General features: G+C 42.2%; 1 protein-coding gene and 1 pseudogene across 1 annotated transcript in view; one reads left to right on the plus strand and one right to left on the minus strand.

Moving 5' to 3' along the window:
• The window catches only part of LOC102843481 (zinc finger protein 845-like), a 578,666-nt gene that overhangs the window by 361,695 nt on the left and 206,287 nt on the right, over positions 1–10,684 (minus strand). The window lies entirely within an intron of this gene.
• LOC102844008 lies at positions 8,100–9,521 on the plus strand (annotated as a pseudogene).

Genomic DNA, 10,684 nt, shown 5'->3' on the forward strand with positions numbered 1-10,684 from the left:
GGTCACCCCTCCCCTCCAGTTCGTTCTTATCATTGAAAAGTAAAAGAAAAATTCCTTCATTGTTATACAATCCCTCCTCTCAGGTCCACTCCACTGTGCAGCCTTCATTCTGGACTCCTGTCATGACAATAATACAATTTTACCCAGCAATTCCGCTACAGGGAATACACCCCAAAGAAACTGCCACCCAAGCAGATACATGCACATCTATGTTTATTGCAGCTTTGTTCACAATAGCAAGGAGTTGAAAATAACCTAAGTGCCCATCAACAAACGAATGGATAGAGAAGCTGTGGTATATTCACACAATGGAATACTACGCTGCACTGAAAAACAAGGAACTCATGAAATATTATTTAAAATGGGTGGCAAAATCATTTCTTATGAAGAGGCATTGTACAAAGTGTTGTGGTTGTTGGGTGCCACTGATTCGTAGTCATCCGGTGCAGAGCAGAGGAAATCACTGTCCAGTGCAGTCCTCCACGCTTCAGCGGTGCGTGGGTCCCTCACTGCAGCCACATGTCAATCCATCTCCTCGAGGGTCCTCTTCATATTACAAATTGTTATTGTCATTGTTATGTGCCGCAGAGTCGACTATGATTCATAGGAAACTTATGAACAATAGGTCAGACCCTTACCCTAACCTGGGCCATCCTTCCTGAGCTCATTACCAACTAGATAACACCAAAATTTAAGATACATACATGCTAAAGAGACAGAAACAGATCAAAGCAAGGCAACAAAACAATTTTCCAGTATGTATAAAGACAATGACTAAGGATGATAGAAGGAGAGTTGATGCCTTTGAGCGGTTTTGCTGAAGAAGCGTATTGAATATACCATGTGAAGGGACAGCATAAACCCCATTTTTTATAAGCCCCCCGTAATACCAGACGCGAAAAATTCTTAGCTTAAGGCAAACACGAATGCCCCAGTTAAAGGCTTATATGTCCTTGCAAAGTAAAGAATTAACTCGTGTCTACGTAACACAAAAAGAGTAAAGGCTGGCAAAGTAGCCAGCCCATCAAAAGCTGACCCACATGACTGATCCCCTGACCCACCAACCATGATCTCAATCTCCCTGCCCCAATAGGGGCACCCAGGGGAGCCATAAAGGTAATTGGGAGGGGGGACTCAGGGCTTTCCCCCTCACCACCTTCCTAAGGAGGGAGAAAGTCTCCACATGTGGAATTAATAAACGCTCTTGAAACTTTCAGACGTGTGATTGGATATCCTTTGAGGGGCATTTCGTGGGCAGAACACATGGACTGTGAGGAGAACAAACAGGTTCCATCCTAGAGATGCTGAAACCAGGCTGCTCCTTGGAGGCAAAGATTCTGAAGCTTCATCTCAAATACTCTGGTCATATTGCAAGGCGCGATCAGTCCTTGGAGAAGGACGTCATGCTTGGGAGAGTAGAGGGACAGTGCAGAAGAGGAAGACCTTTGATGAGATGAAGTGATTCAGTGACTGGGGGGAATAGGGGGTAGGTGTGTCAGAAACAATAAGATTGCCACAGGATAGAGCAGGGTTTAGGGCTGTTATACACGGGATCACCATGAGTCTCAGGTGACTCGATGGCACATAAGAACAACAACATACAGAAAACCTAGAAATCAACAAGTAGATAATTCAGTAGGAAAATAAAGGCAAAATCAACTAACATTAAAAAAAAAGAGAGAATAACCATTAACTAGTAAATGTACAAAAACATGTCCAACTTTCTAATTCATCAAGGAAATGTCAATAAATCCTCTGTTGGATATGATGATTCATAAGTCATTTCAGGAAATGAAAATGAATTGAGAGAAAAATACAAAGATTTTGCATTTGATTTTTGTGGGTTTCCCGCCCCCCTATCAGAAAACCCACACATTGTAGGATTATGACAATCAATGCCAAAGTTTAAAAAAAAAACACCCAAACAACTATTTGGTAGTATCTTAAAGATGAAAGGGTGTAATCTCTGCAACTATGTTTGTACCCACTAAATCTGTACATTTGGCACTAAAATCTTTGACAGACTTTATATGTCAGTCCTATTACAGTGGTCTCAAATTGAAACACAGTCACACAGCATCAACACTGGGGTTATTAGAATAATAGTCTGAAATTCATACATTTGAATTCATCACCACTGATGTTAATGAATGACCCATAACCACATTCAAAACCACAGATAAGTTAGTGATAAAGACAAAAATATCATAATGCCTGCTACCCCCCCTTGAAACAATTTCCTAGGTTGAATGAAATGAGCCGTAAATTAAAATTGACTGTATGATCCCCGTACAGAAAAAATAAAGGCTAGGTTAAACGCATTGACATCAATAAGGTAGAATTCAGAACTTTGTTCAAAAGGTATGAATCGTAGACGACTTGACAGCCCATAACAACAACATCATTTAAACAAAATGCGTATGAATGGTTGGATGGAAAGCAAACTTGCTTCATAAACTATCACTTTTAAAAAGGTTTTTTAAAGGTTCCATCAATACGACTATGAAATACCATCTCACCCCAGTAAGAATAGCAAAATTTAACAGAACAGCAAACATCAAATGCTGGAGAGGTTGCAGAGAAACGGGAACCCTTATTCACTGTTGGTGGGAGTGTAAAATGGTGCAACCACTATGGAAAGCTGTATGGTGCTTTCTCAAAAAGTTGCAAACAGACATATCATTTGACCCAGCAATTCCACTTCTGGAAATATACCCCCAAAGAGACTAAAACTGCCACCCAAGCACATATATGCACACTCATGTTTATAGCAGCTTTGTTCACAATAGCAAAGAGTTGGAAACAACCCAAGTGCCCAAAAATAAACAAATAGACAGAGAAGCTGTGGTATAGTCACACAATGGAATACTGTGCTGCATCAGAAACCAAGGAATTCATTAAATATTATACAAAATGAGTGACTCTAGAGAACATCATGTTGAGTGAAATATCTCAGGCACAAAAGGACAAATACTGCATAAAACCACTGTTGTTAAAACAGGACTGACATCGGAGTTGAGGGGAAACGAAGAGGGGCTAAATAATGTATGCTGCTTTGGAACAGATGAGGGAGAGAACTGTTTAGGAAGAATATATGATTAGGTATTATTGTCATGACAAGAGTCCAGAATGAAGGCTGCATAGTGGAGTGGACTTGGGAAGAGGGATTGTCTAACAATGAAAGAATTTTTCTTTCACTTTTCAAAGGGAAGAATGAGGTAGAGGGAAGGGGTGGGCAGGGAGAAAAATGCAACAATGCATGAATGGAAATCCAAAATCTCTGTAAATTTTCATTAAAATTAATAATAATAAAAAAATAATAATAACAATAAAAAAACAAAGAAGTTTCCAAAAGTTAGATTACCTTTAAAGAGTACTGGCTGTGTCAGAGTCACTGCTATGAAGGCTGCTCAAGTGGTGATCTCTTTATTCTTTACAAATGTACAAGGAGGTAGTGGTGGTGGTGGTGGTGGTGGTGGTGGTGGCGGCGGCAGCTGTGGTGGAGTTAGGTCCAACTAGGAGGAACCTTGGATAGAACAGAGCGAATCCTTGCCGGAGCCCACACCATCCTGACAATGTCTGCTGTGTTGACGCCCATAGCTGAAGCCACTGCGTGGATCCACATCAGGGAAGGTCTCCTTCTGCTTTGCTGACCATCCACTTTCCCCAACGTGATGTCTTTCTCCAGGACCCTCCTGACAACATCCAAAAATGGCCGTCCTTTTGATTTGACATCTAGTGTTTCATTTTACACTGGTGATTTTTTTTTAGGGGGGAGCGCTGATGGCTTAGTGGTAAGAAGCTGCTCTGCAATCCCAAAGGCACACGGTTCCAGTTCACCTGCAGGAGAAGGACGGGCAGTCTCCTCCTGTGTGGTTTTCTAACCTGAAAACCTGCTGGAAGGTCAGCTCTGAGTTGGTTCCACCTTGACAGCACACAACAACAGTGACACCTTCTAATATTAGTTGTAACACACTTAAATGAAGGTGTGAAAACATAGTCCATATGCTAACTGTGTCTACGTAGAGAACGTAATGAAACATGGATGCAGAAATTACAACTGAACACTACGAGAAATTCCCTCACAGCCACATTGGATGGAATCCCGATTTGGATATTTTAAACTCTTGAAATGAATAGGTTTGGGGATATTTTTTTTTTAGATTGACAGAAAGTGAATAAATCAGTGCTGCAATATTATCTTTAGGTTGTCAAAATGAAGGGAAAGGGAAGCTCTGGTGGCCTAGTGGTAAGGAGCTGCATCTACAATCCCAGAGGCGCACGGTTCGAATCCACCACCTGCTCTGCCGGGGAAGGAGGGACAATCTCCTCCTGTACCAGTCAGATCTGATTTGACGTTACACTCACACAAAAGTAATAAAATAAAATAATTAAAATGAAGGGGAAAATATTAAATAGTTTACCTGTGTTCAATTTTGTAAACCCCTCCCCCAAAAAATCCCCATAAACCCGTTACCATCAGTCACATCTGAGTCATAGCAGCAAACCTGTAGGAAATAGCAGAATTGCTCCTGGGGTTTCCACACCTGTGAACCTTTCCAGAAGCCAAGTGACACCTACTTCTCCCCTAGAACAAGCAATGGATTTGAAAGAGTAACCTTTGCTTGGCGGGTGAGTGCTTCAATAGCTGTGCCACCAGGCTCCTCGGCTTTTAAAATGACGCTATAGCTTTTGGGTTAAAATCTAAGAGAAAATTAATATGCAAAAAATAGTAAATGTAGAATTTTTTGAAAAAATTTTGAAAGCTAGCTGCACTGCAATCCCAGAGGTGCGCAGTTTGAATCCACCAGATGCTCTGCTGGAGAAAGAGGGGCAATCTCCTCCTGTACCAGTCAGATCCGATTTGACGGCACAGACACAAAAGATAATTTAAAAGAAAATTTAAAAAAATTTTAAAGCTAAAATGTAGTAATTTTTTTTTCAAATTGGAAAGTAGAAAAATTTTCTTGAAATACAGCAGATACCCTGAGGAGCACATAACAGATTTGTAAACACAATCTCAAATATATGCATCACAATGTTAAACAAAGATTCTGTACATGAGCTGATCTTGTCAAGTTGAAGTATTGCTTCACTCTGGTGGCTTAGTGGTATGGAGTTGCCCTGTCAACCCCAAGGCACAAGGTTCAAATCCACCAAATACTGTTGCAGGAAAAACACAGGCAATCTCCTCCCCTGCAATCCGGTGATGGTGTGGCGTGTCCTTAATTAGGAATTGACTTGTAGCTGAGCCTCCAGCAGGTTTTCAGAGGCAGTAAATCACACAGGAGGAGAAATCACAGAGAGCAGCTGGTGGATGTGAACCACATACCTTTGGGGTTGCAGCCCAGCTCCTTATGGCTAGGCCACCAGAGCTCCTTGCCTCTGGAAAACCACTGGAGGGTCAGTTACGCTTCGGTTCTGGCTCAACCAGACATAATAACAACATGCTTAACTGGATATTTTTGTTCAAGCAACACAATACAGCTAAAACGGGAATATTAAAGAAGAAAAGACATTCTGTGTCATTTAAATCAATTCGCCAGCCAGCACAGTACTAGAAGTAGGATCATAGAAGTTTATCATTATTGCAATTAATGTTCTTCTTACATATCTGAGGGTACAATTTTCCAAGGTTCTAGTTGAGGAATTAGAGTCATAATCCTGTTTTTTTAATGCACTCACGTCTAGTTTATATGCACATACCTCACACACAAACACACATGTTGTTTTTGTTATGTGCCGTCGAGTCGCTTGCGACTCATAGTGACCCTATGTACAACAGCCCTAAACTCTGCTCTGTCCTGTGCCAACCGCACTGTCTCTGACACTCCCATCCCAATTACCCCAGTCACTTAATCAATCCACATCATAGAGGGCCTTCCTCTCCTGCGTTGTCCCTCCACCCTCCCAAGCATGATGTCCTTCTCCAAGGACCAGTCTCTCCTTACAACGTGTCCAAAGTATGTTAGACAGAGCCTCAGAATCCTTGCCTCCAAGGAGCCACCCGGTTTAACCCTTTCCAGGACAAATCTATTTGTTTTCCTAGCAGTCCATGGTACTCTCAATACTCTTCTCCAGCACTACAGCTCAAAGGCATCAATTATCCGTCCTTCTATCCTCCTTAATCATTATCCAACTCTCTGATGCATAACAAGTGATCGCAAAGACCATGGCCTGTATCAGATGCATCTTAGTCTCCAGAGAGACACCATTGCTCTTCAGTACTTTGGAGAGGTCCCTGACAGCAGACTTTCCCATGGCAATATGCCTTTTAATTTCCTGGATGCTGGTGCCAAGAGTGTTGACTGTGGAGCCAAGCAAAATAAAGCTGTGAACAATCTCAATCTCTTCACCATCCATCCTGATGCTGCCAATTGGCCCAACGGTGAGAATCTTTGTCTTCTTGACATTGAGCCTCAATACAAGTACTAATATTTACGAACACACATACAAACACAGGAGCGAGGGAATGTCCTCTCTCTTGTAATATGACTCTTTCTCATATGACTTAGATTCCGAGTGAAAAACAAACAACTGAAGCTCGTAGAGGATCGTAAACTTTATACCTTTCTGGTAAGATGCAGGAGTTTTCTGTTACACAGCCAGACAAAGTGGAACCTGGAGACCCGAGAGTCACTATTCATGAGGACAAAGGGACTCACCGTTGGAAAGCACGCAGCACACAGAACAGCGATGTCCACCAGCCACCGATTCGGATTACTCGAGAGAGAGATGCAAATTTGCAAGATGGTAGAGAGAGTATAAAAAGATGCAAAGATGCTTACGAAGAGAAGGATGGTTTGGGTGGCTCTGATCTCCGGGGAGGAGGTGGGGGAGACACCGTTGCTATGAATATGTTGGACCTTCTCCCTGTGTTTGTGCAGGGTGAACACCATGAAGGCGCTGGCCCAGATCATGAGTCCCAGAGACACGGCATCAGGGAAGAAGAGAAGTGCAACAAACAAGGAGTTTGTGGTTTTGTCGTTAATTGTGGAAGCACAGTAAACCAAATCTCTCTTCTTTGTGGTGGTTGCATTGCCCACTTTGCTAGTCACGTACAAAGGGAAACATACAAAAATCAGCATGTGCAGGGTCCAGATAAGAAATAAGGAGGTGCCCCTGTGCCTGGACAGTCTCGTTTTGAGCTCTGCCCACCTGGAGTTCCCAGGGCTCATGATGATGGCCCAGAAGACGCTCAAGAGGCAGGTGCTGCTGACGGACACCCTCCTGGAGACGCTGTGGACGTAGAACACGAGCTTGCATCCCAGGTCGCTGAGGAAATCTTCGCAGCCGAAGGTGGCCATGGTCTGGGGGATTCCTTTGGAGAGGATGACCAAGGCATTGGCCAGAGTCAGATTCTTCAGGATCAAGTCTGTGGCCCTCAACCAGCTTTTAGCGAAGGAGAGGAAGAGATAATGGGAAAGAAGGAAGACATTTCCGAGGACACCGACTGTGGTCTGGAAGAGGAAGAGTAGGCCCATCGTCAGATGCCGGGGGGACATTCCATCAATTCCCGGGCACTGGTATCTGTCAGGTGCAGTCGACCTGAATGAGAAGACATGACATGGGCCCCAAGGATCTTGTCAACTGAAATCCACTGTGTCCCATCTACTGTTAATTGTCACTCGGAAACACTGATTGTTGTGCCCTGAAGTTTCATTTTAAAAACAACCAAATTTTCAAATGATACCTATGTTGTAGAAAACTCTGCTATGAAGATTGCATATAATTTCTTTATTCTTTTTTTTTAAATTTTATTTTTTTTATGTGTGTACTGTCAAATCAGATCTGACTGGTACAGGAGGAGATTGCCCCTCCTTCTCCAGCAGAGCATCTGGTGGATTCGAACCGCACACCTCTGCGATTGCAGTGCAGCTTCTAATTTCTTTATTCTTAAGGGTAGTATTCATTTCGGTTGCACTGGGGTAGCCTCAGTCCGAGACGGCTCCCCTCCCTGGCCTGCTCCCCTTCTCTCCCTGAATACCCTCACCTTATAGGCATCTTGGACCTGTTATCGTGGGGTGAGGTGCGAGCAGGCCCAGGGAGGGGGGTTACCACTGAAGACACACCCAATTGCAATCATGAAGACAGAGATACTGACAACTAAAGCTCAGAAATTGCTATACCAGCTGACTGCACTCTGAGAACAGGAGTCTAGATGTCAGCTAACGGTCTGTGACTTGAGACTCATTGTTTCTGCTAGTAATCATGGCCTCAGAATGACCGCAAAGCTAAGGGATTTTGAAGTGAAAGATCTTTTCAGTCTAACTTAACACTTTGGATTTGACACTGAAACATTTTCTCTAGCTGTGAATGTATTGGACAGATTTCTGTCCAATTTGAAGGTACAGCCCAAGCCCATTGGGTGTTTTGGACTCAATTGCTTTTATTTGCCTATGAAATCAATTGCTATTGTTGTTGTTGTTGATACGTGCCATCGAATCACCTGCGACTCATAGTGACCCTTAGTACACAGCCATAAACCCTGCTCTATCCTGTGCCAATCTTATTGTCTCTGACACTCCTACCCTCATTACCCCAGTCACTGAATCAATCCATCTCATCGAGGGTCTTCCTCTCCCGTGCTGTCCCTCCACCCTCCCAAGAATGGCGTATCTCTCCAAGGACTGGTCCCTCCTTGTAACATGTCCAAAGTATGTCAGACAAAGCCTCAGAATCCTTGACTCCAAGGAGCAGCCTGGCCTCACCCTCTATAGGATGAACTTATTTGTTCTCCTAACAGTCCATGGTATATTCAATACTCTTCTCCAGCACCACAGCTCAAAAGCATCAATTCTCCTTCTATCATCCCTAGTCATTGCTCAGCTTTCCAATGCATAGCAAGTGATTGCAAAGATCATGGCCTGGATCAGGCTCACCTTAGTCTCCAGACTGACATCGTTGCTCCTCAGTACGTTGGAGAGGTCTCTGACAGCAGACTTTCCTAATGCAATTCGACTTTGGAAAAGAGGAATGTCCCACTGGAAAACGACTTGATCCGAATAAGCCAGCATAGATTCACAGTTTCAGATTTGATGAGAATGGGAATAAAATTGTATTAGAGAAGTTGTGTTGGAAATTCACATCAACCACTGCCTTTCAGTTTCTGCAACTCTATTATGTTCTCATTCAGGAGAATTTGGCACTTGAAAGGAGAAACAAGCTTAATTTTGAAAGACTAGAGGCTCAGTTTAAGGCATACCGCTTCAGGGCCATGTTTTCAAAAGCAGAGCCTTGCGGGTTGGCATTATCGATCATTGCCTTGGAAATCCACGCGCAGACGTGTGACCACTAACAGAAGGAGTAGAATGTCTTCAGAAACATTCCATGATAAAGGACAGAGGTTTGACCTTCTGGCAAGAGCTTGGATCCAAGTATTTAACTGACTATTCATCAAACAAATAAATGTCCGAAATCAAATGTTCAGAAGTTGAAATGGATTGTTTCTGGTAAGACAACTGAAGCATACTTAATACAGGACAACCCACCTTCCAACAATTCCTGAAATGTTTCACTAATTGGATTTCTTTCTTTAAAAAAAAAAAGATTTTATTATTTGTGTGTGTGCGTACCATCAAATCAGATCTGACTGGAACAGGAGGAGATTGCCCCTCCTTCTCCAGCAGAGTATCTGCACCAATTGGATTATTAAAACAACAAACAGCTTTTTTTTTTCTACAACCCTGAGCTGTGGAGTCAATGCTTAGTGTTATAATGGAAGCAAGCAACAAAGCCATAAAATATTGCAACTGAATTAGCATGAAGTTGTCAGACTTAAGGAAACAGTCTTCTTAATATTATGTGTTGTTGTTGTGCATTGTAGAGTCAGAATCCAGTCATAGCTGACCCTCCAGTGGGTTTTCAGAGGCAGTTAATCGCAAGGGAGGAGATTGCCTATCCTTCCCCCACAGAACAGCTGGTGGCCTCGAACCGCATGCCTTGGGGATTGTAGCACAGCTTCTTGCCACTAGGCACCGGAGCTCCCTACATTATGTGATAGTGGAATTATATTTGGATTTTAATTCCTCTGTGATACACACAGATAAAAGCTAAGAACAGAAATGTGAAAACGCCATGATAAGCCTGTGAAGGTAAACTGTGAATCTTTATTTTAATGTTGATTTAAATTTCTGCGTTGGATTAATTCATTTAGGTCACATGGAAGTGAAAACCTATTTAACTTAAACTAAATCATCTTAAATGTGCCTATCGTGATGTTTTAATAAAAACTAACATTTTACAAATTCACTTTTAAGACAGGAATTATTATTGCAGGCAGTATTAGTGATCACCAATGCAGATATATCATCTATCATGTACTTCAGTGACAAGTGGAGGTTGCAGTTATAGGAGGACATTTTATATAAAACAAAAATGATGTTGTTGTTGTTGTTGTTTTAGATTGCCTTCAAGTCAAGCACAACTCATAGCGACCGTATGAACAAAAGACCTGAAGCCCATGTACAACTATTAACATTATCAAAGTTCATAGAGTTTCCAGAGGCATGCTATACAGACGTAATAAACTTGACACAAGTTATCTTCATGATTTTTCTACAAAATGGGAGATATTTGTACCCATGATAATGGAATTTTCTTTTACATAATCTACTGCCTTGGTCTTTACTCCTACTGAGACAGTATATATTTATTCTATTCTATATGTTGTATTTATTCTATT

This window comes from Elephantulus edwardii, unplaced genomic scaffold, assembly GCF_000299155.1.
Source record: "Elephantulus edwardii isolate Elephantulus edwardi_28Jun2011 unplaced genomic scaffold, EleEdw1.0 scaffold00208, whole genome shotgun sequence".
Lineage (NCBI taxonomy): Eukaryota > Metazoa > Chordata > Mammalia > Macroscelidea > Macroscelididae > Elephantulus > Elephantulus edwardii.